The sequence below is a fragment of the Chlamydotis macqueenii genome, chromosome 5 (assembly GCF_036417535.1).
Source record: "Chlamydotis macqueenii isolate bChlMac1 chromosome 5, bChlMac1.mat, whole genome shotgun sequence".
In the NCBI taxonomy this organism is placed as follows: Eukaryota; Metazoa; Chordata; class Aves; order Otidiformes; family Otididae; genus Chlamydotis; species Chlamydotis macqueenii.
The window spans coordinates 42,890,885-42,917,659 of record NC_141560.1 but is presented as its reverse complement, the minus strand read 5'-3'; the positions used below and the strand labels follow the sequence as shown (position 1 = coordinate 42,917,659).

Sequence of the window (26,775 nt, the reverse complement as noted above, 5' to 3'; positions counted from 1 at the left end):
ATGCATATATGTTTTACAGATACTACATCACAAAATGTGAACGGAGGAGTTAGAAGTTGTTTTTTTTTAATTTGAAAACCTCTTCTTTCAGTGGAAAAAGCAGGCCATTAGATGAATACACTTACAGTCATTTTCACTGCTAAAATCAGATAAAGGTTTTGCTTCAGGGAACTAATGCATAGGAACTTCCTTGAAGTAAAACAGTGAATGTAGGCACAAGATAAAGAGGGCAGGCTCAATCTCAGAAAGAAAAAAAAAAAATGCTGACCTCACCTAAATTATTTCAGGCCAAGATGGAAGATCATCTTCTTCCTTGTTATGTCAAGATAACTCAGTTTCATTAAAATAAATCAGACATCGACACCAGTATCATGTTGTTTTGTGATACTGTCTACACATAATCTACCCGTCCCAGAGCAAATTGCTGCCCTCCTAGAATCTCGCATTAAAATTTGCAGGTTTCCCCACCTGCTTGCTATCTTCGACTCCTCAATAATTTCTTTTTCCTTTCTTTTTCTTTTAACTAAGAAACAAAATAAGAAATACAGATACAGTCACTCGAACCTACTTCCTGCCTTGTCCATTCTTATTTTCCCTTCTGATAACTCCCTCTGATCCCTCTGCTATCCCTTCTTCTAACCCATCAAGGTAACAACAGCTTCAAGATACCCATTATCTTTACTTCTGGTCTTCACAACCTTAGGCTCTGACTCCTCTGTTGCTGTCTACAAAGGCGTTTCACCATTCCCTTGCTTGCCCTCTTACTTTCAACCCTCCAATGCCTGTCAGCTTGCACTTTTAGCTTCTACTTCTTCAACTCCACCTTTGCTTGATGGCGTTTACGGGAGATCCATTTCACTGAAAATATATTAAGACCTTGCCACAGCTAGCTCCTAGAGCGTAAATGCTCTATTCCCAGCTATTGGTTACATCAGTCAGAATGCACCTAAAAGAGCTAAATTAAGCAATAACTCAATAGGTCGATAGTTTTCTTTAATTACAGTAGAATTTACAGGAACACAGGCAGGTGAAAGAGAAAAGCAAGGCAATGCCAGACCATTACCAGCCACAGAAGGCCTCAAGAAGCTTGGGAGGTAACAGGAGGCTAGAGCGCTAGGGACAACAGAGGCTGTGCTTACAAGTAGCCACTCCGCATTGATCGACACCATATTTTATTCAGGAGATCTTTCTGCAAAAAATTCCAGTTTTGTGGATTCTCTCTGACCCATGTTGGCCTAGCTGGGCATATACCATCTGGGCAGATTAAAGGCATCTGAAAGCAACCGGGTGAATGTGAATTCAAGTAAAAATCATAAGATGATCTATTAAAAGTAATAGGTTTCTTGTGTGCCTTAGACTGATAAATATTAAAAATGTTTGACCTAGTTGTGGATGGACATGTTACACCCTTGTAGGAAAAAAAAATAATCTAATTAATTTTAATTTTACTCTGCCTAGATATTTATAGTTTCTTCTAGTCCCATGCTGTAATAGTAATTTTCTGAAAATTGCACAGAGAATATATTGACTCCCTATGCAGGGAGGATAACTCTTGAGGAGAGATGCATTAGAAAAAGCACACATTTTACAGGAGACAGACATGTGGAGCTTGCTCCTCCATGAAAAGCATTATTTAATACTGAAGTTCTTACAGTACGGCTATTCCTACAAGGCAAACGAAATTCTGGATAGATTGTAGCTGAGCTCTTAATGATTGCTTCTCTTTCATTAGCTGTGGGTAGGAAGAGGACTGCAAACATGTATTCATGATTCTCATTAGCAAAAATGGCACTGTGCAAATCAATTTCCATGGATCCTGCTAGGATGGGCTTTCTAATTAGTCCATCATTAGACAGCTAACTTCTCACCACTTCTCAGACATCAAATAGTCCACCACCCCAACACATCACCCGAACTAACAAGGAGAATTTTAATGAAAGCAAGTCAAATTGGCTGCTACCACAGAAAGCACACAATAGGTTTTGTTATTAATCTTTCCCTACCCTCATTTCTATTCAGTATTTTAGTTTCTGTTCTTATAAACCTTTTTATTTGCACCAATAATTTTTTTTTAACCTCCTGTTACTAAAGAATAGAGCAGCTGCAACATGGAGCGGGGTTGCGGGGGGAAGCTCGGATAAAACCCAAATAAGGCACAAGCTGAGATTGCTACTGGGTATTTCAGAGCTTTCCATCTTATGATGCTGAAGAGAAATGTCAGCTTGCTGCTTGTGGTTTTAAATGGAAGCAGTCTGTGAAAAGCATTTGGCTGATTGGCTCCGCGGTGTGGTTTAGATGAGCTTCCAGCATGGTCATCCTGCTTTACACAGGGCAGATGCTCCATTCCAAATGGTGGGGTTCGGGCTTGAAAAACCTATCAGCAGGCAGAAAAAGGGAAACTCCCTGAAGATTACAAGTAGCTTGACAAACACATACACAAAAGAATAAAAGAAAGCTTGACAAAGATGAAAAATCGCTTCCTGAACTGAGTAGTCATTTCAGGATTTGAGTAGCAACATCAGTATTTATATTTTTTTTTTAATTGAGGGAAAAATATTTAAAAGAATAAATTCTACACAGACATGTCCTTAATTTAAAATAGCTGCTTCTGCCTGAAGGAAAATCTGCTGCCCTACTGTTCAGGCACAAGTCTGCTCATACCCATTTTCTGTTTCTCTGTATTTTGCCTCTCTTTCTTCTTTATTACCAGGGACATTTACATGAAACAGCATTTTTGCTTTTAAGAGTTCATCTGTTCCTGCTGCTTATCCCCCCACCTGAAGTCATAATCCTCTGTTTGTGACGACATAATAATTTCCACTGCAACCAATTGTGATGCCACAAACGGAGGATTATGACTTTAGGTGGGAAATAAACAGCAGGAACAGATGAACACTTAAGAAACAAAGATCCTGTTTTCATGCAAATGTCTTTTGTCATCAAGAACAAGGTTAGAGAAATGCAGAAAATATACGATAAGAGCAAGCAAGCAGAATGGGTACTAAAGAGAAACTCTCAGCATTTTCCAGCAGGCATTCAGCTGCTCTTTCAAATTAACTTCCTACATAACTAGGAATTTTAAATGTTTCTGAAACATAGGTAACTTTGTATTTGATTGAATTGCCAACATAATGTGATCTGAATTATTGACATCTTCCCACCAGCAGGGCTGGTGCACTTTGCCATGGGAGCTGATGAGTGGATTTAAAAAAAAATCAGAAATAGGATCAAGAGAGGTTTCTGATGTCAAACCTCAGCTGGGCTATTCTTGTCCCCCTTCTTCAAAACCAAGAAATTCTCCAATTTCAGGAGTATCACTAGCTGAATAAATATTCAGGTGATCCAAACAGTGGGAGCAGCAGCAGCAATTGGGTTTTTAATTTAGTTTGGATCAATTTTGTAGCAGTTGCAGTTATAATTAGAGGGCTGCAGCGACTGGTGAAGCTCCCTCTAAATTTAGTCTGAACATAGCCTATAAGATGCAGTCCAACAGGACACACCTAACAAAGCTGGGCAAATATTTTTGCTGTGGTTCATGAACACATAGAAAAAAAAACATGAATCAGTGAAGAAGAAAAACATCCAAAATTTTCTTTCCTCCTGGAATAAGACCAACTCTTAAGCAAAACTAATTAAGAACCCTAACTCCATTTTCATTATGGACTTTTTGCTTTAAAATAGCAATGTTCTAGAAATAAATACTCAAAATACAGGCTCAAAATCATTTTCTGTGTCAAATCAAATGGTTTAGGTTAATTCTATTTGTCTTCAGCTCAGTCACTGAATTTAATATGTGGACAGTCCTAGTGCCTACATAACGGAGTTGAGTGAACTTAACGGGGCTCACACGGTAAGAGTTTCAGGGATACTTTATTTGGTCCAAACCAACTCTGCCAATGTGGTGCGGAACTGATATACTGGTAACACCACCACAGAGGTGAGCAGAACTGCTCTCCTGCTCCATGAGTAGGAAAACTGTTCTCCTCTCCCCAGGAAAAATTCCAGAAATAGTGGGGTGGGTGGGGAATACGAGTGTATGTATTTATTTATTTTACTATAGTAAGGCTTACTGTGAACCGATTTCCCAGCTGGGACTTTAGACCACACGAACCATTTTTAGTTCCCATGTGCAAACTGGTATGCCCATCTAAAGCCTGGAAGATGGCCTGGCACACATGCCAAGAGCACAAGCAGGGACAGCAGTCTCAGCACGTTGGTAACTCATGTTAAAAGGTCATCTCACGCCCTGAAACAGATTTAACAGACTGAAGCAGCTAACACCAATATGATTTGTCATTTGTTCTTTAATTTTTACTTTTCAAAGACACAGAGACCTTGGCTCAGATCCATCCACCCTAGTTTTAAGCAGTTGACTGAAGCTCTGAGTGAAAGGCCCAATTTTCCTCATCTTCCTACACAAACAAGACCTCCAGAAGATGATTCACCCCAAGTTCTGAATCACCCTCATGAAGTGCTTCACTCGCTGCGGAAGGAACAGAGCAAAGTACATTTCCATGAGAGTGATGTCTATGTGTACACACTACTCAGCTCTCCAGCTCCCATTCTCTTCCCAGGCAATCTAATTCCATCCTACAAAACTTCTTGCCCATTCAGCTGTAAAAACAGGTGATCTGTGATCTTCCAGTGCTAGCAGCAAACTTTTCAGCCTGACACTCACAGCGCTATGTTCAGACAACCATTCAACGTAGTCTCTGCTGAGAAGCAGGGGAAAAAAAAAAAAGTGTCCTGCTATTATATTGTCAGATTTTCTAATCACCTTAAGGTTTAATTTCTGAGACTATTTTAAGTTAATTTCAGACAAGCTACAACTTTATCTTCTGTTCCTTACTGCATAAGTTAGGTTGCTGTGTTTTTAAAGTAGTATTTTACTGGGCTAATTGAAATTCAGAAATAAAAAGATCCCAGAAAGAAAAGGGGGGAAAACCAAAATAAAATCAAATGTGTAATTTTTCAAGTATGTTTTCTCAAAAATGTGTTTTTCTCTACAGCTGCTCCTTTAAGCCAGCAACAGTGCTGGATGAAGCATAGAAATCAACTCTCTAAAAACCAGTCTTTAATTATTAAGTTACACAAATTGAACATAATTAAGTTATACCAGCTGGGCATGTGCTATGTGTATTTGAATTATGAGGTCGGCAATAAAAAGCAATACAGAATAGACATTAAGGTAATTTCTATACAATCTCCCACTTACATTAATTGTGCCAAGATACTCAGATTGTAAAAGGGTCTTCAGTAAGTGCAAGAAGCTAGTCTATATTTAAAATTCATTTAACAGATCAAATTATAAAGTGAAACATGAAAAATTAAAACATCTCTCCACTATTGTCAGTTTGATAAAGTGGAAAGGAAAAGGGACAATGAAAGAATTTCACTCCCTAATTTGTGTGTTGTTTTTGATGTGACCCCAAGACATAATACTCAAATCATCACAGAGGAAAATTATCCATTCTTGACAGTCTCCAAAAGCTGGTATTCTTTGTAAGAGTACTTTTGTTACTAGATCTTGTTCAGAATTGTAGAGAGAAATCTGGAACCAGAAGGATAATTTATACTAGTTTACATACTTGACATCTACTGTTTACAAAACGTCTCATCCTTAAAAGCACTTGAGACAGATCTGCAGTCCAGTATAAATTGCAGAAAAGAAAAAAAAAAAAAAAAAAAAACCACCACACCCCACATGGCTACAAGGAATCTTAGAAAGTCATCTAGTCCACGCATTGTCCACAGAAGAATCAAGGGTTATGGTTTTCCTGGAAAAAAAACAATAGGAGAGAAAGATATCCAACGATCAAGAGCTCTTCCTGTTAGAAGTATTTTCCCAACTTGAATCTACCTTGGTAGAACAGTTCAGAGCTCTTTACCACTTCTTCTAGCCACTATGTGTACAGAGTTCATGTTCCTTTTCTTTCTTCAGGAGCCTTTTAAATGTTTAAAGATTATTCTTAAGATGCCCTCTCCCATCTACTCTAGATTAACCAGCCGGTCTCCTTCAAACACCAAGTTACCCATGGCTGATCTGCTCTCCTCTGCGCCCTTTTCCACTGCTTCACCTCCTCCCTGGAACTTGCCCAGGACCAGACACCACGCTCCAGTTGAGGTCTTAGGCTAATGAGTCTTCTCGTACATACCCTCTGACATACTTTTTTTCAAGTCTAAGGCTTTGACTTAGGTGGATCACAGACTAAATGCTAATATCAGATCTTTTTTTCCTACAAAACGACTCACTAGCCAGTTATTCTCTACTCTTTTTTTCATGCATTTTATGCACTTTATTATTCCAAAGCCTAGGAAAATGGACATTTACTTAAATGGTGCTATTTCACCTTCCTCCCAAACCACCTCTCCAACCTGCAAGACGATACTCCCATTCTCACTGTGTCCTTCAACATATTTGCAATCCCTCCCAGTTTCCTATCATTTGCAAATTTAGTAATTATGAGAGAATGGAGAGCACTAATGGAAGCACCGAGTATTACTGGTCCAGCACTGACCCTGCCGATCGCTCTCTCCCTCCACCTGAGTGTGAATCAACGGGTACAGCGAGCGGACGGCTTCGGCGCTCTTCATACTGGAGACTCAGCTTTTTTCCAGATATAAATACTACCACAGGAATCTTATACTTTATTTCCCAAAACAGATCTATAACAGACACTCAAACTGCTCCCAAAATAATACCCAGATACTATTAAACATGTTATTGAAATTTATATTGGCAGAGACAAACGGAGCAATCTACCAGCTCCTCACCAGAGGACCAGCCTCAAGCTTTATCTGAGAATGTATGTTTATATACAAGCAGATGTGTCCTCACATACAAGGCAGTTAAAATGAACATGCTACGAACAAATGCAAGTGCTGAAAATTTTGACAGGCGCCAAAAAATCCAATGCTTTAGTCTTCCTACAACCTGCAAATCCAGGGATTATGAATATAATTGCACTATGTTCCTTGTCCATTAGCCCTTCTATTCCTTGAGAAAGATGAGAATAGGCTTGGCTTTGGTTTCTCTATACCTCACGTGAATCCAGGTATTTGATTATGTCCATAGAAATGAAGTATTTTGACAGCCTTCATCCAAGAGATGTCAAATGATTATTACACATGCAGCCATCATTACTACAGCTCTTGTTTTGATATTATCTGATTTTAGAGAAATTGAGAAAAAGGTGTCACTTCTCCAAAAGCGGAGGAGAGATGGTGCTTTAGTGAGACAATTCCTTGGTAAAGTCTGCTAAAGTCTTGGGGACCGCCTAAGGCAGAACCAAACACAGAACTTGGGATAACAAAACTTATCTTTTTTTTTTTCTTTTCCTTTTTTTTTTTTTTTTTTTAAACTTAGGAACACATCTAGCTCATTAGAATTACTAACCCCATCTATTTTTCCATATTGTGACAGAGAAATAAAAGATATCTGCTAAAGTAGAATAGCAATAAAAATGTTAGATGGACATCTATCTGTCTCCCTTAGAAACTCAATACAGTATTGCTGTAATTTGCTCTCAAATAATCGACCATCAATTAATCTTTTCACAAGAAAGGTTTATAGCCATAAGCTTCCATTGATTTTAAAGTTAAGAATAAAACCAGAAAACAGCACATGCAGAACACCTTCCAAAAGCGTATCGCAAGGAAGACCTTTTGCTTCCCAGCTTAATCTCTGCAAGCTTACGTACTGAGAAAAGCTGAAAGAAAGTCCTTGCTGAATTCACAGCAGTGCAAGTGTTGCAGAAAACTGCAGTAAAAACTGGGCCTGCTGATGCACTGAGAGCTCTTTGCCTTAAAGAGGATTTCACACATTCTAAGCTTCTTGAATTGAAGAGGAAATCAATGTTTACCACCCAGAGCAACATATGGAATTAGATCCCATCCAGCTTCTGAAAAGTCATTTATTTTCTACCCTTGAAAGAGCTTTACATCTCAGAAAGTTAGAATACATTGAGTGAGGCCTCCAAATAATCTTTAATACTCCATCTCAGAGCTTTCTGTCTACCTCCACAAGCCACATTTGGGTGAATAACTTTTCTAAACGAGAATTGTATATTGTAAAAGCTTTTTGAACTGCCTTATAAAACTGGAACCATTAAGGAAGGGGCCTTTGTTTCAAGGGCCAATGCACTGGAAATATGACTTCTCCCTGTAACTCACTAGAAATTAATTGTTTCATCATTTATAATCAAAATACTCAATAAGATAAAAGTCACAAGCTACATTTGCTGTCAATGAGAATCAAAAAACTGGGAAGAGATGCAATATAAGCTACCACAAATATAACAGAGCAGCTCACATGTTAATAAAGCTGACAATGTAAAATCCCTTTGCATTTAGGTCTCTATCCCATGTTATGTTGCTGCTGTCATTTATGAACTCGTGATGCATCACCAATTTACAAGCCAAGAAGTCGTGCCAGCTGAATGCAGGTGCAAGTGACCCAGGAGATCACAAACACCTATGGACCCTTCTGTCAGAGGGCAGGGTCGGGAGCAGGGAGAGGGATTATACCTTTCCACTTTAACTGCATGTCATAAAAGCAGAAATTAGAAAACAAACTGTTTTAGTGTTTTCCCAACTAATAAAACACTCAACTTCTGAAAGACTCTTTTGGGTACCACTGTTAAACACTCCGGGGGTAAGGTGACATCAGTTCTCATACACCTGAGCAGTCACTGAAAGCTGTTCTCTCTCCATTACCAACACACGCCTTGCTCCTTTGTTCAGACACAATACACATATGAAGGAGTATGTTTTAGAATTGTCTAAATTTGAAGTGGATTCATCACAAACAAAGCCTTACTGATGCTAACACACCACCTGACAAACCACACACAAGCTTCCAGACTGGTCAGACAGGTCCAAACCAGAAATCGGTGTCCCGGGAGACCACCCCCATCTCATCAGCTGCTCCTTTCCATAAGCAGGCATCATGGTTCGGCCCCACTCAGCAGCTAAAACACCACATAGCCTCTCACTCACTCCCCCCTCTCCACCCCCCGCAGCAGGACGGGGAAGAGAATTAGGAAGAAAAGAAGGAAAAACTCATGGGTTGAGATAAAAACAGTTTAAGAGAACAACAGAGGGAAAGAAAACAGAAATGGAAAACAAACAAACAAACAACATTTTTACAATGGTGGGAGGTTGCCCAGAGCAGTGGTGGATGCCCCATCCCTGGAAACATTCAAGGCCAGGTTGGACAGGGCTCTGAGCAACCTGATTTGGTTGGAGATGTCCCTGCTCCTGGCAGGGGGGCTGGACTAGATGACTTTTGAAGGCCCCTTCCAACCCTAACTGTTCTGTGATTCTAAAAAAAAAAAACAGAAAATACTTAAGCATGTAACTTACAGTACAAGAGCTCACAGTTGATCCTGATGCTCAACTTCCTCCTAAGCAGTGGGAACCTCCTCTTAGCACCAGCTCCCCTTTATACACTGAGCATGGTGTCACAAGGTGTGGAACAGCCCTTTGGCCAATTTGCGTAAACTACCCCAGCTGTGTCCCCCAGCCACAGATGCCCCCAGCTCCAGTTCCTCTTCCAGCTCAGGTGAAAATTAACTCCATCCTAGCCAGAACCAGGACAGCAGGACAAGGAACACAGGAGCCAACAGCCTGAGAGCTACGGCTGTGCCAAGAGCTCAAAGCTTCAGTTCTTCAGTGGAATTTTCATGTAAATCTTGAAATAATTATTTACATTTGAAGTCTCTTCATGTCTACCTTAATGGACTAGACTACAGCTCCTGTTACTACCGATGTTCACTCTAGCATGATGATATTATTTTAAAAAAATATAGAGATTTATGATTTAATTTCCAAGTCATCTTTAGAGGGAACAAAATAGGATGGTAGTATTGTTGAGGAATGCTGCATTATTAAAACTATAAATCCCTCCAAAACAGAAATAAGTTGTCTTATTTTTTTTTCCAATGTTGAAAAGGGTAAAAATGGTTTCCCAAAAGTTCAGTAGACAATTTAATACCTTATTCAACAAAGTAAGTGTTTTGTTGCATTTGTTGCTTCCCTGAGGAATAATGGGTACTCTAAAGGCGTACAAGCTTGGAAAGCCCATGCTCAACTCTTGTTCAGAAAAGCAGTCGATTTCATGTCTTACAACCAACATGTGCCCAAGGTACCCCAACTTTAACCGGATTTAAATGCTGTCTGAAGCATCCAGTTAGCAAGCCTGCTTTCCTAGATCATCACTGAAGTGACCCAGCAACTAAAAAGCACATATATACCACACCAGAAGATGATATTAGAATTGAAGAAAGATGGCTAAATCAAGAATTAAATTGTCCACAAATGAATGAAGGTTGAGGGCATTTTTCTGTTTGGGGTTATGTTTGTTTTGTTAACTGCACTACAAAAAAAAGTCTTTCTACTACTGAGTTCATTTAGGGCAAAATTTTCAGACGTGCATCCACAGTGCATACATGCTACTGCGTCTAATTAGAAAAACAATCAATCAACTGCTGCTTTTGCTCAGAAAAGTCACAGCAAAATTCTTACATAAAAAAAAAAAAAAGGTACATCATGACTGCCCTTCCTCCACTCTCCCTAGGTCTTTCAAGGTGTTCTTTCATACTTCCCTTCCTCCAGCTGCACATGAAGATAACTCCTTCTCTTTCTCTTTATACATATCTATATATATAGATATCTATAAAGTACATCACTTGTTATTTATTTCTCTGACACACTCAGGCTTTACCATTAGTTTCATTTAAATTCCACAGCCTAGAAAGAGCACGTGCATTAACAAGACATCCACCCGTTTGTTTCAGCCAGGCCTGAGAACCGGAGCTGGGGGAGCAGACGCAAGGCAGCGTGGTGCCTGCCCACCTCCCACTGGTACCCAGCGCTGGGAAACCCTCCTGCACAGGGGGGAACCAGCAAGCAGGTCACAGGCACCACAGCTTCGCGGAAGTCATGGCAAATGCCTCCAGCCCCCCAAAGGGAAAAGAACAAAATATTTACGTGTTCCTTTTCTGTCTTGGAGGAGATTTATTGCACACACACATTGTTTTCTATACGGTAAATAGACACCATTTTGAAATCTGAACACTTTAAGCAGATGCCTCAGTACATGCCAAGGTTAAACTCGTCTCTGTTGTGTGACCACTTCAGCATGATTTGCAGCCTCGCCTGTGCCTCCATGATAAACTCCAAACACAGCCCAACCTTCCTTCCAGCACTGCTTCAGTGTTTACACTTCCACTGCTTCAACCACTGCTCCAGACCCCAACACCCCACTTCTGCTGGGCACCTTTTCCTTCTCAGTGTGTCCTTCTTACTGCTGGTTACGATGGTCTTCCTTCCTCAGGTTTCCCACCTCTGAAAGCAGCCTGTCCCTTTGTTTTCTCCTGACCTCCCTATCCTTCCAGCAGTGGAATGAGGCAGCAAAGAAATGGAAGCAGCAATGTATCATCATTTAGCAATGGTGCAGCCCCTATCTGTCACACTTCTAAGGCAAAGATGAAGGAAGTATCTTTTCTTGTCGCTTTCTCATCCAGTAGGTGAAAAATACCAACACAGAAAAGGCTCAGAAGCAAGGAGAAAACAAAGGCCCATTCCAAAAGGCAGCAAATATCTGTAACTCTGTCCCAAGCACTGATGTAAGCCATTTTGCAGCACGAGGAAGAAACAAACACACATCTGCTAACTTTACGTTTGAGAAGCTATGAAGCAGATTTGTTTCCATTTCATCTCCATATGACTCGAGCACTCAGTAGGCATCTGTGTGTGTTTCAGGACAGATTTGCAAATGAACAGTGTTTTGCCCTTGGTAGCACCTATGCAGAGCCCAAGCAAAAACTACTCCGCATTTACTCCAGGGTGTGAGAGGACTTGATTTGCTGTCATCACAAGCCTCCCACTCCAGACTCTCATTCTTTCCTCAGCAGAGACTACACGCTGACTGCTCAAGCGAGGAGATGGGAAGGTAAGACACCAGCCTGTTTTCAGGACAGATATGCAGTACAAAAGCAGCAAAGAGATATGAGCAAATCGGTTAGGAAAGTTTACTCAAACAGCTGCAGAGAGAGATAGAGGTGAGCCAGCTGTAAGAGCTCAGGAACGGTGGGAGCAGAGAGGACAGAGGACTGCCGTCTAACCTTGCTGATCCTGTCAAACCTGGGGCTGAGGAAGGACCACGGCCAAACACTTTTCCAAAGGTCATCTAGTCCAACTCCCCTGCAAGGAGCAGGGACATCCCCAACTAGATCAGGTTGCTCAGAGCCTCATCCAGCCTGGCCTTGAACGTTTCCAGGGATGGGGCTTCCACCACCTTTCTGGGCAACCTGTTCCAGTGTTCTATAACTCGCATTGTAAAAAAATTTTTCCTAATTTCCAATCTAAATCTACCCCCCACTATTTTAAAACCATTACTCCTTGTCCTATTGCAACAGGCCCTACTAAACAGCCTATCCCCATCTTTCTTATAGGCCCCCTTGAGGTACTGGAAGACCGCTATCAGGTCTCCCCAGAGCCTTCTCTTCTCCAGGCTGAACAGCCCCAACTCTCTCAGCCTGTCCTCATAAGAGAGGTGCTCCAGCCCTCTGATCATCTTTGTGGCCCTCCTCTGGACCTTCTCCAACTGGTCCATGTCCTTCTTGTGTTGGGGGCTCCAGAACTGGACACAGTACTCCAGGTGGGGTCTCACCAGGGCAGAGTAGAGGGGGAGAATCACCTCCCTCGACCTGCTGGCCACGCTCCTCTTGATGCAGCCCAGGATGCGGTTGGCCTTCTGGGCCGCAAGGGCCTATTGCCGGCTCATGTTGAGCTTCTCGTCCACCAGCACTCCCAAGTCCTTCTCCTCAGGGCTGCTCTCAATCCATTCCCCGCCCAGCCTGTATTTGTGCCTGGGATTGCCATGACCCAGGTACAGGACCTTGCACTTGGCCTGGTTGAACTTCATGAGGTTGGCACGGGCCCACCTCTCCAGCCTGTCAAGGTCCCTCTGGATGGCATCCCTCCCTTCCAGCGTGTCGACGGCACCACACAGCTTGGTGTCATCGGCGAACTTGCTGAGGGTGCACTCTATCCCACTGTCCATGTCGTCAACAAAGATGTTGAACAGAGCAGGGCCCAACACGGACCCCTGAGGGACGCCACTCGTGACCGGTCTCCACATGGACATTGAGCCGTTAATGTTTTGAAAGCCGTTTCTTGTTTTTGAAAGCAAACCTGTTATGAGGAAGACAAAATTCTGTTTCATGTTCTGGCCTCCACTTTTTCATCCTGAGGGGTGGGAGGGCAGCTCTCAAATGCCTTACGTATTGCAGCCAGTCGTTTCTCAATATTGCTCCAGGCACCCGTAAAGCCTCATTGGAAATATTTTACCACCACTTTGGTCATTTACATTCAAAGAAGAGGATCTTAAAGTGGGAAAGTTGCAAAGAAAGGTTACAGGAATGATTAGGGTAATGCAGTCTCTCTAAAAGAGAGAAATGACAAGAAAGTACAATGACTCTTTTCAAATGTGGGAAGGGTAGACAGACAGGAGAAGCAGGCAGGAAGAACTACAAATTATTTCAGTCAAAGGACAATGTTTCAGCTGGGGACCAAATAGTCATAAAATGGCTGCACCCAAGTTCAGACTGGAAGTCAAAATGAATGAAGAAACTAGCACGAAGCTCCAGAATAGTTTTCCCGTATTCAGGAGAGGGAGCAAGAAACACTTGTAGTCTTCGAAGACATCCTGAAAAGCTGATGAAGAAACAGTGCAAGTGACTGGCTCTCTGAAGGCTTTAAGCAAGACAGGATCAGTTTGTTTCCACTGGTTTCATTTTCTACAAATACCAGACTCAGATACTCATGAGTCATTTGGAGGGTTCAGAACAGAAATCTTCCTCCTTTCAGTCCATGCTTTCCTCTCTTTCAAAGCCCTAGAGAGTAGCCACATTTGGGCAGAAACTTGAGTGAGATGTGTTGCTGTTCTCAGTGCAATTATAAGGACAGAAGCCAAAGTGATGTGACCTGCTCATGTCTGATGTGAAATCATTTACAAAAACTGGGAGTGGAAGGAAACTCTATACTGTGCCACTGCCTCATAGCCCTGTTAGAACTCTAGGAGGTTGGGGTTTTTTGCTCTGGTTTTTGCCATCCTCTATAATGAGGTACACAGTCTAATTCCTAGGTTAATCTACAAATTTTACCTAATAAATACTATGCAAATGCATAGGTGCAAGACTCCAGCGATATCCCGAAACTCTCCTGCTCTGCTTTATGGCACATTATAGGTGCAACATCTGATCTTTTATTACGGGTTATCAATTCACACTACATTGTTAAGTAGCACGCTATCACCCATAATGTGTGGAGTTCATATTCTGTGAATACTTCTAAGCTTAACACAGTTGTTGCTGTTCTGGAGAAGCACACTCAATGACCCAACAGTCCCCCCTATCCACGTACCAGTAAGAATATACAATAACAGTGATAATGCTGTGCGACTTGAGACTCCCTTGCTAACAGTTACTGTGAAGTCAACTCTCCTTTTTTTACAGTATGTGCTACATGGAGGTGTTAAAGCAAAGCAATTTAAGTGCTACTATACATTTAATAAGACAAAAACAAGCAGTGAACATTACCACTCTAGATGCATCACTAGAGTTCAAAGGCTTTTCATTATCCAGCATATTTCACTTATTTTTACCTAGATAGTTTTAGATAGTTTTAGAACTATCTCCTCTATTAGAGATATTCAAAAGCAATCCTTCAGATTTCTTTTAAAGGCTGTACAGCACTGAAACACATGGATGCAATCAGCTCGGTGATGGGCATGACTCCCGGAAAGCAACACTCCCAGGGTATCCGCCAATTTTATTTCAAGTTCACACATGCAGTCTCTGGCTGTTTAGTGAGATCTTCCAGCCGCATCTGTGCACACTGCGGGGAGGGCTGGTACTTCTGTTAGCAGATGGCAGCTGACCATTTCCCTGTGTTGTCCAAATGGGAACTGAATATCCACAACAATGACTGAAATTGGAACAATTTTTCAGGAAGCATTGGAGAATTAACTTAAAAAATAGCTACAGAAATGACATTTAATTTCCTATTCACATCTCTTCACAGCTTTCACTTAAACACGGTGTTTCCAACCAGCTTTTTATGATTTACACAAGAGGGATGGCCTAGCTTTAACGGGCCATGGGTCATTACGCCACACAGCACGCCTTTGAAGACGACGTCTGGATAATTCCTCCTCTCTCCTCTTCCTCCAGCCCTGCTTTACAGAAGCACTGCCTGAGAGGGTCGTACACTCTTCCCCGGGAACTGAACTATTTGGTTTGTACAGCTGCCTGGGAAGCCCCCAGGACCACTCCTTTGCGCAGGCAGCTAGAAGACATCTCCGTCCTTCCAAGGGCAAAGCCTTTGGCTGAGATCAGTAACTCAGGAGAAAGCCTGGGTTCCTTTACAAAAAAACCAGAGTACTGAAGTAAGGAAAGCATGCAAACGCCTTTCTAGGATAGAAGCTGGACTAGCTGGTATTTCTTTTCAAAGACCTCAGAGAAACCTGACCGGCTGAAATGGTCAAAGCCAATCCTTTGTCAGGAAAAGGAAAGCACATGCTGTGAAGTTAAAACTAACAATGTACAGCACTTTTCATGTTTATTGCAACTTACTGACATTTATTAAGGCACGGGAAATCCCTGAAATGTATTGTGGGGATGAGGCATCTCGGCTGGGGGTTTTTGTTGGTGGTGGTTTTTTGTTTGCTTTGTTTTTTTTTTTTTAAATCAAAGGGTGGAACAGCAGAGATGAGGAACATATTTGGACATAACTTGTCTAAAATCCAAGGACAGAGAGAGGTTTTGAGAACAAGTCCCCAGACCTCACTCTGCTGCTTAAATCACAACCACCCCACTGGAGAAATGAACATTTCTGTACTCTGCTCATGCTCCAACACCAAATCCCCTGTCTACAGTGATCTGCACAATTAAAAGGAACAAGTGGTCAGTACCAGCCACTTGCGTGGCAATGCTTTGTTAGCATGACAACTTAAAAAAAAACCCCAGCAAACAAACAAAAAAAACCACCACTACCACCACAAGAAAATGCACAGACTAATAAAATGTGTCTAACTTTCATCAATCTACTCAAGGTATAAATGATACCCCTGAGACCTCACCAGGTAGAAATCAATTTTGTTAGTCCACTGAAAGGGGGTGAGAGGGAGGAATCAGTGCTGCAGGCGTACAGGTTCCCTAAATTGTTCCATTAATGCATTTGCTGGCTCAGTATGCAGTGGACTAAACAACATTTTCCCCAAAGTCGTGAGACTTCAGACAAAAGGAATCTTCAGATAAACACGCAGCCACGAATATCATAAAAAACACACAGAAACAGACACATGAAGACAGAAAAATATTTACAGTTTTGAAGATAAAAGATATTAGATGCCAAGATAACAGCCTGCCAATACCTTCCGAGTGTCTTTGGAGAGGCAGTAAAATACCCTACTCAAGATGTTAGCAAGAACATAACTCTGGAGAGAATCGAGTGTTGCTACTAGGAAAATCTTCCAGAGTTAGAAACATAAGAATACAGCATGCTCTTCAAGGCAAGAGTGCAAGCACCTGCTCCTGGGTAAATATTCAGAAATAAACTAGATAAGCCTTCATAAATATTCAGGAGGGACAATCTCACACACCACAAGGACTCGGGAGAGAGTAGATGACCAGCCATGTCTTCACTACCTCTTATATCTGCCATTAAATTAGTTTGGAAAATCTGAACCAGAGCTGAAGTAGGGACATCTGTGGAATTATTCCAGCACCTCCCTGGAGCAGTAAGAGGTCCTTTTAGCTGATTTGCAGGCTGGATGGCTCTAAAACACATCTTCTGTTTATCTACAGAAGAGATGCAATGTGGACAGGGGCTATGCAAACCTTAGGTAGTGAAAAAAGAACAGTACTTCAGGACTAAAAACTTCAGGACTAAAATTCAGGTTGCTTTCGCCACTTTGTCCATTCATTTAATGTTTAGGTTATGACTGAGCTTTTCTTTTATCCTACCATCAAGACCCTCTCACATTCTCCCTTTCATACTCATTCACACCCCACATCCTCCCCCCACACCTCCCAAGAGTCTGGGCATCGCTTTGAAATTCTTATCTAGCATGAACTTTGTTGTATTTCCAGATCAAATCAGGAACTACAGAAGCGACTGTCTGTAGCTACAGTCTGCTCCTTGGTGGCATTGCCTGTCTTCTAGAGAGGATTATACAAGCTATGTGTCAGGAGCTCTGAGCTCTAATGAAGCATAAGAAAATTGAAAATAATTAAAAACAGTTTCTCAGAGATCCACCTTAGCTTTAAGCTGGCAAAGGGACACTTTGCAAAGGATGCCCAGAGGCTGCAGGCCCTGCTGCAGTCCGCGTAGCACACAGCCGGCTCAGCTAGCGCAGCTTTGTGCTGGTGGAGACAAGGCCCCTTTACACGGCTGCGGTTACTTAGGGCAAAAAGGCTCCGAACGCATTTCACAATGTTACGTACTGGTCACGATCAGTTGAACCGAAGCTCTTATCAGCAGCGTTCAGCAGTGTAGATGGAACTGTTCTAACTCAACAGCTTTCCTGTCTGCTCTTGCCAATCTGGCTGGTTTTCTATAAGACCTTGATTTCCCAATTCAAGCAAAATCCCGGCTAGAAATCTAAAGCCTGGCAAGTAAACTCACACATCCTGTGCTTCAGCACACAACAGCTGCAGATTTATAAGCTAATTCTCTTGTTAAAAGCACGCAAGATTGGCTCCATGTGTTTAGGACTCAGCCTTATGGACCACACCATAAAGACAACTACACAATTCCCAGCTGACTCCACATTCCTTTCTGGCGCCTACTGAATAGGAAGTGAGGATTGTCCAGGTCCCATTTGTTTATGCAGCCCTCATTTACTCTTGGACAGAGTACTTTGATGCCCAAGCCTCCTCTATGCTCGCCTTCCCCGCCTTTTTTTTTTTTTTTGGTACATCTCACAAATTTTTAAAGTTAGAATTATCTGCCTGCTTGCATCACTTGAGTACCCTTTTATTTTATATATATATCTGTGTGTGTATGTGTGTATATATATATATATATAATCTCAAGTGCTTGAATAAACTCCATTGGGAGCTAGTGACACAAGAGGGGCTAAATATAGAAAAAAGGGTGGATTTTTTTTTGTCTGTAGACATAGTATGGAATATCAATTTTACTTGTCAGAAAAGATACTTGAGTACATCAGAATATAAAATCTAACTCCTTCCAACAATTTTCTCCAAGATGGAAAGACAAAGCTTTTCCATTACTTCAAAGAAAAATTAATTTAACCTGAGGCTAACTAAAAAAGCATTTCAGACTTCCACATTACAATTGCTACTTACTATGTGCCATCAAAAATATCAATGCAATACTCGCCTTGTGGAAAAGGAACAAAAACAAGAACAACCCTGGACTACACAGGAACGACCTCACTGCACATCACACTGCTCAACAGAAACTGGAAAGGAAACCCTTCAAAAGGAGTTTATTGTTACCTCCATACGGTCTGCCACAGAACATCCATTTTATGAAGAAATGTTTGCATATGTTCTCCTACAGCCTCACTTGGGCCTCTCTTTTCTGTAGGCTCAGAGACAGCTATAGTGGTGTCACTGAGGCACAGTCTCTGTACTGTTCTGCAGCAGAAACACACTCATACGAGTCAAAAATAATTCCTACACATGTTACCAGAGGAGATGTTGAAAACTTGTGCTATTTAGTTATCCAGTTATTTTGTGTTGTGACCTGCTAGAACTAAAAGGTTTTGGGTGGCAGGTGGAATTAGAAAATGAAGGTGAGAATAATTCATGCAGAAACGTTTGGTCTATGACCAATTAATTATCAAGGGCTGTCACAACACAAGAGTGACTTTACATCAAGATACAATCAAAAGCCAACCACCACTCATTAACTCCTAAAGAATATCAGCGAGCAAAAGGCAAAACACGTGACAAACACATAACACTTGCAAACCCTGATTTTCCCACTTTAAGAAATCCAAAACACCATGGTTTTATTTGTTTATGAGCTTTTGAAAAAATCCATTTTGCACATCTCAGCAGGAAAGAAGATCACAGCCTCTGACTCCACCTGCCTTGGCCACCTGGAGCAGAGCTCTTCACAGCTGTAGCTCTAGGTTAGGTCAAGGCACTGAAGCAGAGGCAGAAGAGCTTTGCTCTTCAGGACATGGTTTTGTAGGCATGGTAGGCTGATGGTCAGACTTGATGACCTTGGAGGTCTTTTCCAACCTTAAAGATTCTAGGATTCCTACCCCACCTTTCTGCCAACACGAGAAAGCTACCCAGCCACGTGCTGTGACGCTGATCCCAAAGCACATCTGAATCAAAGATTCTGTTATGCTTCAGCATCTGTCAGGATGAAAATACTTCATTTCACTGCTGCAGTGCAACTATACGCATACTTGTCAACTGCTGGTATCGCATAAATATTGCAGAACTGCCCATGAGAAGAAATTATTTCTGACCTTACCCTAAAATTTGCATTGTATGCAGTACTTAAGACGTAGTCCCAGAAAGAATGAGAAAAAGCAAATGCACTGAGCCAGATGTTCTGTGAGAAATTGCAGTAATATGTGAACATGTTACTAAACAGTGCCATAATACAGATGAACAGAGGAAGCGGCTAAAGGTTGTCTTAACTAAAGCATTTTTTAGAACATGAGTGCATCACTTCATATTCTTTTCATGTAGTCTATGTATATGCAGTAGTTACAACAAATATCAGTGGGACAAAATAATACCCATTTTAGAACATCAAAATACTGGCTGGCATCACTAAGTGCACGATAATTTTTTTCTTCAAGTACTGTAGGAACAGGAAAGAATGACAAAAGGGAGAGGAAAACGTTGAGAAGGTGGCACTCATTCTACACAAACAAACCTCTCCACTCTTTGTACAGCGATTTTAGTAGAAAAATATTTATAAAATGAATATTTAAATAACTAGAGGATAAAAATGTGAGCAAAAAGCAGCATTGTATTCACAAGGACTAGGTGTCAAAAAGCCTTGTCTACCTTCTTTTGGTAAAATTACTGCACTAAGTGAATGCAAGCGATCCAACAGATGCCGTTTTCAACAGCCGCAGGCCAAATGCATGCAATACTCTCAATTAGCAATATCTGAAGTACATATTTTTGTCCCTTTATCTTTAGCAGATATTTCATTCTCACTTGCCTACCTTGTGTCAGGACACATCTTTTCAGCAATAATAGCAGACACCAACACTGAAAAACACATGAGAATATGGGTGCTGCACTCAACTGGCTGGCATTTAAAGTCACAAATATTTCTCCCCAGAGGAGCCTATCTAATTTCTGTCCTATGGAAAACTGTAGTCTTTCACATAGAAGCAATACTCTCAGAGGCAAAACACAGCTGTTTCAACAGTATTTCATTTACCTGAGAGATGAAGAGTATGAAAAATCTGAATCGGAGACAGAGCCAGGGCTGCAAAACATGACAGATTTAAAATAAATTCAAGGCTGTGCACTAGAAGTTTTTCTTCTTGTGAGATGGATTATTAGGAATACAATGGAGCTGTCAGCAATTTATTCATCTAGTATGCGCCCTTTTTAGACCTTTCTCTTCTCAGCGCTTTGCTCTTCACTGTGTTTTTAGAGCATGCCCTTTCAAGGAAATCATCAGAGCTGACAAAGCTGACTTGCCATCTCCAAACAAACACAGCAAGAAGAGTCTGTAACTTCTCACTTCTCTTGAGTAATCTATAGAAAGCCTTTACTAGATTCTATACTAGAATCTAGTATATGATGGATATTTTTATACGAGCATATTTTAGCACGCCCGAAAGCAAGCTCACATACTACAAGTCAAGCAGAGAGAAGGCAGATGCTGTTAAAACCTTCAGAGCGCTCTGATGGCACAGCTCAGCTCTGACCTGCAGCCCAGACAGCTACTGCAGTTCTGACCCCATGGGTTAAATTTATCCCTATGCCAGTTTCTTATTCTTGGACCAAAAAAAGCTGTTGAAGGCCAATTCTAGTCCACTCCTCCACCACTTCTTTGACATTGTACATCACACCTAATTTGCAAGCTCCCCAATTGTGTTATTCCTCTCCCGAGACTCATTTCAGCAGACTGATGTAGTGCTGAGCTATGTACTACCTAGCAACACAGAGTGTGTTGAGAACCAAAAGCAATTAAGATCTCGTCTAGAATCACCAATCTCATTTCAGTTGCAAAAAAAAAAAAAAAAAAAAAGAAAAAAAAAGAAAAAAAAAAAGCATTTCATATTGAATGCTGCACTTCCAACACGTTACTAAGAAAATGGCTGCAATAAAGTGAAAATTTGAGGGTGGGGGTGGAAGCATGCATAAACGGAACCTAAATTCATCGTTTGGGTTTTGTATTTCTGCTGTTACTAGAGGAACACAGTTTCAGGATAACTGCAAATAAATACCATAGGTGTGAATTTTTCAGACCCACACTATTCTTGCTGCCACTGTAAACTCAGGGCCAACTGCACTGATCTGGCAGCTCAGTGTGAAATCTGTTGCCCTTCTTAGATGCAACAGATCCTTTAAGCATGGATATAGCCACTGAAAGTTTATGGGTATTTTTTAAGTATCATGAACAGTCATTAATGCAGAGACCCTTTTCTTCTGACAGTCATTAGAAATTCAAATTCCAACAACTGCCAAGCTCACTGCAGTCTCATCTTAAGGGAAAGCAGAGATGGAACTGACTGTCCCCAAAGAGTTACCCAGACAGCTCACCTTTAAAAGGTTGTGACACAAAAGTGACAGAGCCAGGATATTTTATAATAAGAAAACAGAAGCTTGAAATCACAAAATATACTCAGTGTTCGGTGCAATCATTACTGAGGAAGAGCAAAACAACAGGATTTTGACTGCTGTATCGAAAGAAAAATAGAAGGAGTGTATGCAATCAAAACATACAATGTTTTAATTTTTAGTGCCTGAACTAGGGATTGCATTTGTCAAAGGGCTGGTCATGTGGCTTGAAAGTTGTGACTGATCTCTTTGTACTGTCAAGGATCTAAACTGCTGACAGGCTCTACTGCTCTTTTAGACAAGGAGTTAAGTGATTTCTGACTGCAAGAGGAGATACTTACTCCAATGGCCAATAATTTAACTAGCCTCAAGAGGCCCTCCCATCACTTTACACAGAAGGTTATATGGCCCTGCCCGATATAAACAAGGTACCAGACTTGCACATTATGATGCAGGATGAAGATACAGGAAGAAAACTCATCCATATGCATTATTAGGAAGAGCTTGAAGAAGCTAGGCTTCTTCTGAAGGCTGTTCACAGGTTTCCGTTTGTAAAAATACTAAATCATTGATCAGTTGTATGATTTTACAGGGGGAACATAACAGATGAGTTAAAACAAAGTGCCTGTATCAAACACTAGACCTACCGAAGTGAAAATCACAGCTAGGGTAGGCCAGTGCCATTGCTCTCAACATTCTCTTTCCTGTTGCTTCCTTAAGGCAGAGAGAAAATTCTTCTGGAAGGTGAAAGCCTAGATTTTCACCTTTTCAAGTTTAGAAAAAAAAATAAAATAAAATAAAATAAATCACTTGAGCTCTGGACACTCATCAGTACTCTACTTCTGTGTGCTTGGTCAGAATCCTAAAGTCCTGCCAAACCCATCTAACACTCAGCGTTTGACAGTGCCTGTCGGCATTTAGCAGCTCGTAGATTCCACAGCTGAACCTTTACCATTGTCTACTAAAAATACTGGACAGTGCCTAAGTTGTAATATTACAACTTTAGAAGAGAAAGTTAAAACTGTTTTCATAAGTTTGGACTCTGAAAAAGCTTTCCAGAGTCCTCAGAGTACAGGCTCTTTACAAAGCAGTCTATTACGTACTTTTGACAGCTGAGGAGACAATTTATGCAACTGAGGTGCGCAAATGAGCCGACAAAGTTGATTCTGATGCAAAAGAAATTAAAATGTAGAGACTTGAAGTCCTGATTGATACAGTGAATTGAAAACAGCGGCCAACTCAGCTGACTGCGCAAGACACTCTGCTTAAACAACACTTCAAGTCATTTTAATGAACATTTCAAGGCATCACCACCACCAGTGAGCAGCAGGAGCCTTCCAAGTGATATGGAATCCATTAAAACTCTATTTATATCTTACCTGTAGACTGACAATATAATCACATTCTTGCTTTGTATTGATGTACATTACAAAGACAGCATTATGTGACCAAAGACCAGGTTGTCACTGGACACTTGCAAGCAGTTGGAATCTTGGAAAAGGTAAAAAAGACTTGTTCCCCTCAAAACCATTGTTTTTATTTTAAATTAGGTTATTTAACCACTGTTTCTGCAAGAGCTCAGATAAGACTTAATTTTGATATGTACTACTTAATTAATTTTGAAATGTACTACTACTGTTGGTATGGTTGATTTTCCAGATAAGAAACACCTGAAGGAGTTTAGAATCTGAGTATACATATAACTGAATATCAAGAGATCCTACGCAATAGAGACTCACAGAACGGGGGAAAGATGCACCTTAGAAAAGAAGACGGCAAAAAAGCTCTTAGGAATGGCAGTCTGTAACAAAAGACTGAAACCTCACAAATGTAGATTATAGCCTGTGAGCAAAGAAAGACAATATCAAATCTACTTCTGATGTTATCAAGATCATCACAAATTAACCCTTAGTGAGACCATTTAACATAAAAGTGGTATCACTATGAAACCAACATTCCATGAGGTTACCAAATCAAACCACATCCATGAGCATTGGTTAAAAACACTGGGGACTGTTTATAATGCATAACTGTAGGTCATGGATCTGCAGCTGTCCCTGTGCAGTCAACACAAGGAGATGAAGAGTCTTCTAGGCGACAGTCCAGAACAGTTACATCAGGTTCTTGCTTTATTGTCTCCCTTGGAAATACCTTCCTCTTTCCTTCCACTGATTGTACAGAGTCAAGGGAAAAAAAGGCTGCACTAAGATAAGAAAACTGATTTGTTACTTAAGGTGATAAGGTTGTATCTTAAAACATCTTCCTTGCCAAATACAAAAACATCAGGGCAGACATACATTGACAGCATTTAGGAGAGATATATACCTGTGTAGCAACACACATAAATTAGAAATGGCCACAGCTTCAGGAACTGGGCAAAACTAAGACAAAAGAAGCCTTTGTTTTCCCATCTTTAAGTATTTTGTTGGTTTTTACCTGCATCACAGGTGCTCAGAACACATGGACTTTCCTTGGCAGGGATGATAACCTTGTATTTTGGCAGCCAGAGACATGCTGTCATGACAAGTCCCCAGAGAACAGCACGGCACATGGGAGCATGCAGCAGCTGTGAAGTCAGTGTGTACTTGGCTGTCTTCTCAGGGTTCAGTGATTTGCTAGTTATGCACAAGCTGTGACTTTCAGAATTAAAGTTTATTATTACATCTGATATTTCTCCTATCAGAGGAGCTTGGAAGACCTCTTGGTGAAAGAACTTTCATATCTGACTGCAAAGATATCATCCCTTTTTGCTGTTTGGCTGCCAGAAGCAGTAACTTGAATCTGACTGGTGAACCAATACTTAGGAACTGGTGGCTACCTATTTTGGGCGATAGTTTGAAAAATTAATGAACAATTCTCTGCATAAAAGTCAGAATGAATATCATCAACGGAAAGATTATAATGTGCTTTCCTTCTCCCTGCTGAAAGCTCTCCCCACAGTACAGTATCTCTTTAAAATGGCAGCGTGATGTCTTTCAGCCTAGCTACTCAAAAAAAAAAAATTCCAATGTTCACACATGAGCATAGACTGTGGATAAGCAAAGGAGGATGCATTTCATGGTAGGATGCAAAGACAGAAGCAGAATCACAAATGTTTGCTAAAGGTGTTATCATCAGCATCAGTAAGGGAAACAGGAATAATACGTAAGCAAGGAACAAATTACAGTTTATAAAAAAAAAAAAAACAACAAACCACCATGAACTTCTATTGTTGATTTCTAACAATGCAGTAAAACAGAATTGTAAGCCTATATGCAGTACAAAAGCCAGTGCCACCTACTGTACTAGGTATTGCTACAGCCCTCTATTCGAAGTGTTGCTATAGGTACTCATCTGCAGGTAATCTCATAAAACAGAACTATATAAAGAGTTTTTAATAGATCCCTGTCAGGTGGTTGCAGCCTTGCCCCTGCAGAGAGCTGGGGCACAGGAAGCTAATCTGCTCTAGTTCCGCTCACAGGAGGTTCTATATCAAGGGAATTTTTAAAAGGGATGCAAATTAAAATTTATCTGTGCTGATCATTGAATCATACACCTGCCTCAATATGTGCCAGAGACTCTGAGAGACCCAACAAGGGTGTTCAGCAAAAAAAAAAAAAAAAAAAAAAAAAATCAAAATTGCATACTCTTTACTTTGAGGAACATCACTTATCTTTACAAAAGTAAAAAGAAGAAAAAAAAAGAAAAAGAAAAGAAAAAAAAGTGCTTGCATTCAGCATACTTACTAAAAAATTGCAATGCAACAAATGCAGTAGGTTTGGTTACAGGGTGTGTTCCGTGGGACCTCACAATCGCTCTCCCGTACTTCATGGGCAAGTCAGAGCAATGGAGGTACCTGTCACCAGCGTACTGCCTTTGCTTGTGGGTAAGCACTTCTGGAAACAGGTGTGAAGAGGAATGCTGCATCCAGTATACAGATTTTTTTTTTTTTTTTTTAATGTGAGCTTCTATAGCTAGCAGCAACAATGATCAGTTGCCACAGGAATGCAGATAATTCTACAAGAGAAACAGAGCTGCAGATTAGTGGAGAAGAAAAGACTGCAAACTTTCCTTTGAAAGCTGTCCCTGATTTGCTTGTTCATGAGGAAGAAAAATTAAAATGCAGCACATGAAGTCAAAATCGTACAGGTTACTTTTCCCAGTGCATTTTGAACGTGAAACGGTTATTGTTGGACTTGTTTCCTTTCACCCTCTCTGCACTCTCTCCACAGTCTTTGGCAGTACCATCTCTGATAACTCCGTCTCCTTTAACCTCTTTACTTCAGATCTCCTTCAGCTTTTGAGATACCATCTCCCCGTTTAAGTCACAGCAACAAGCATGAGATGTAGAAGGCCATTTTACAATTGCTCAGGTCACTGCAATCATCTGGCCCTACACAGATCTGGAAAATCACCCTTGGATCCCTTAGTCAATACACATAAAGTTGTGCCCTGAAGTAACTAGGTCTTGAGAGCAGATGCACCCCTAGTGATCTCAAGCATCAGAAGCCACAGGCTCTCAGGTTAATGGAATCTCTATTTTCACACACACTGTGTCTTTATCGCTTTCCTCCTTCATCTTCCTATTAACATGCACTAGCAAACAGCGACCTATTGGAATTCATAAACTAAGTCAGTCTTCAGATTCTTGATTCATTTGTGTAGACTTCACAGGTTTCAACTGCTGTCTCTGCAGGGAACTAAAGACCTGCACTCAATTCTGTATTATTAAACACAAATATATAAATGCTGCCATTTGGTCTTAAAGTGATGATAGCATAGAAACTCAGTTATTTGTGTTGCTGCAAAGCAAAGAGTTGTTTAACAGGTACATGCAAGAGGCTGAGACTACAGAAGTCTAAATTCACCATTTCCTTCATTTAAACACTTCAGAAAATTGTTTGTTTCATGCCGTAACACATCTCCTTCTCCCAGATGAGAGATTTCAGGTTAGACAAGCAAGATGATTGCCTCAAGCATCTGTCAAGGT

The 26,775-nt window shown here is 40.9% G+C and overlaps 1 protein-coding gene and 1 long non-coding RNA gene across 5 annotated transcripts in view; both read right to left on the bottom strand.

Moving 5' to 3' along the window:
* Positions 1 to 26,775, bottom strand: part of LOC147600559 (transmembrane protein 263-like) — a 212,516-nt gene that overhangs the window by 130,901 nt on the left and 54,840 nt on the right. The window lies entirely within an intron of this gene.
* The window catches only part of LOC147600560 (uncharacterized), a 46,046-nt gene continuing 23,661 nt past the window's right edge, over positions 4,391 to 26,775 (bottom strand). The window contains exon 3 of the long non-coding RNA XR_015258672.1: positions 4,391 to 4,712. This is a non-coding gene — a long non-coding RNA (uncharacterized LOC147600560). The remainder of the gene's footprint in view (positions 4,713 to 26,775) is intronic.